This window comes from Macrobrachium nipponense, chromosome 28 (genome assembly GCF_015104395.2).
Source record: "Macrobrachium nipponense isolate FS-2020 chromosome 28, ASM1510439v2, whole genome shotgun sequence".
Classification (NCBI taxonomy): Eukaryota; Metazoa; Arthropoda; class Malacostraca; order Decapoda; family Palaemonidae; genus Macrobrachium; species Macrobrachium nipponense.
This window is the reverse complement of record NC_087217.1, coordinates 5,679,692-5,682,191: the sequence shown is the minus strand read 5'-3', so window position 1 is coordinate 5,682,191 and position 2,500 is coordinate 5,679,692. Positions and strand designations below refer to the sequence as shown.

The 2,500-nt window shown below is 34.2% G+C and overlaps 1 protein-coding gene across 7 annotated transcripts in view; it reads left to right on the top strand.

The window, feature by feature from the left end:
• The window catches only part of LOC135201380 (solute carrier organic anion transporter family member 74D-like), a 381,276-nt gene that overhangs the window by 205,665 nt on the left and 173,111 nt on the right, over positions 1-2,500 (top strand). The gene's annotated exons all lie outside the window — the stretch shown is intronic.

The window sequence follows — 2,500 nt, the reverse complement described above, 5'->3', positions numbered from 1 at the left end:
AAAGAGAGTAATAGTAGTGCAGAAGATAAGAGGCAATTGGAAAAGCTATTAGATATGCTACTAGAATACAACATTCAACAAATAAATCACCTGCCAACAAGAAAGGAAAATACTTTAGACCTAGTATTTGTGAACGAGATGAATTATGTTAAAGAAATAATAGTAATGCGAGTATTTCAGACCATAATGTCATAGAATTAACAGTTCATTCCAAAGCAAGTGAAAATAGAGATAAGCAAGAAACTGAAAAAGTGGGAAGGATATGGAAAATACAACTTCTACAGTAAAAATATAAAATGGTCAGAAATTAATGAAGAATTAAACAAAGATTGGGATAACATTTTCGTAAGTGATGACATAAGGGTAAATACGGAGATATTATATAAAATATTTGGAGAAATAGTGGAAAAACTATATACCGAAGAAGAAAAGTAAAACATATTCATGCATACCAAGAGACAGAAGAATCTTGTTCCAGAAAATCAGAAAGTGGAAAAAAGGTCTTGCAAAAGAAAAAAATGCATGGAAAGTTATAGAACTAAAAAGTAAGATAGCAAAATGCAGAACAAAAGATTATACAATCAAAAGAAAATGAAAACGGGACTTGGAAGAAAAAACCCTATTAAATATCAAGCAAAACCCCAAACTATTATACTCATATCGAAGAAGATGAATAAAAGAAGAATAGAAATAGGCCCTCTGAGAATTGAAGGGAGATTACGAATGAAAAAAAAGGAAATTTGCAACATACTGGCAGAACGATATAAGAGAGAATTCACCCCTAGAATAGATAATGAAGATAATGGTATAGAAGTAAGGGAAGAAAATAGTGAATATTTAGCTGACATAGAAATTAATGAAGCTGATATTGTGCAGGCAATTAATGAAATTAAAAATGGAGCTGCTGCAGGGCCGGATGGAGTCCCTGCTATTTTGTTAAAGAAAGTAGTTCATTCTATCGCAAAGCCACTTGCAATATTATTAAGACAAAGTGTAGATACAGGCAAGATTTATGATGAGCACAATTAGCATATATCACCCTACTTTCAAAAGTGGATCAAGACTAGAGGCAAGTAATTATAGGCCTGTGAGTCTAACATCACATATTATGAAAGTGTATGAAAGGGTAATGAAGAAAAATATTATGAAACATTTATAAAAATAATTTGTTTAATATAGGCAAACACGGTTTTCGTACCCGGAAAAAGTACACAAACCCAACTGTTAGTCCACCGTGAGAACATATTCCAAAAAACCAAAAATGAACAAAAGCGGGCAAACTGTGAAAACAGATGTGGTTTATTTAGACTTTGCAAAAGCTTTTGACAAAGTAGACCATAATATATTAGCAAAGAAAATTAGAAAACACAATATCGTAGATAAAGTAGGAAGATGGTTAAAAGAATTTTTACACAACAGAAAACAGATAGTTATTGCAAACGATGAGAAATCGGATGAAACCAAGGTAATATCCGGTGTGCCACAAGGTACGGTGCTAGCTGCAATATTGTTTGTTATTATGATTGAAGACATAGACAGTAATGTTAAGGATTCGGTAGTGAGTAGTTTCGCTGATGACACAAGAATAGTTAGAGAAATTACTTGTGATGAAGATAGGAACGCTCTACAAAGAGACCTTAACAAAGTATATGATTGGGCAGAGGTAAAATAGGATGGTATTTAACTCTGATAAATTTGAATCAATAAATTATGGAGACAGAGAAGGAAAGCTATATGCATATAGGGGACCTAATAATGAGACAATCACAAATAAGGAAGCAGTTAAAGACCTTGGTGTGATGATGAATAGGAACATGTTATGCAATGATCAAATAGCAATTCTGTTGGCAAAATGTAAAGCAAAAATGGAATGTTGTTACGGCACTTCAAAACAAGAAAGCTGAACACATGATTATGCTTTATAAAACATATGTTCGTAGTCCCTTGAATATTGCAATATGATATGGTACCCACACTATCAAAAGGATATTGCACAATAGAGAGTGTACAAAGGTCCTTTACAGCTAGAATAGAAGAAGTTAAGGACCTAGACTACTGGGAAAGACTACAATCCTTAAAATTGATATAGTCTTAGAAAAGGCAGAAGAGAACGCTACATGATAATTCAGGCATGGAAACAGATAGAAGGAATAACAGAAAATATCATGGAACTAAAAATATCAGAAAGAGCAAGCAGAGGTAGATTAATAGTGCCCAAAAACTATACCAGAAAAATAAGGAAAGCACACAGGACATTAATCCACTACGCCACCAGCATCGATAATGCAGCGTCTATTCAATGCGTTGCCAGCTCATCTGAGGAATATATCAGGAGTGAGCGTAGATGTGTTTAAGAATAAGCTCGACAAATATCTAAACTGCATCCCAGACCATCCAAGATTGGAAGATGCAAAATATACCGGAAGATGTACTAGCAACTCTCTGGTAGACATTAGAGGCGCCTCACACTGAGGGACCTGGGGCAACCCGAACGAACTGT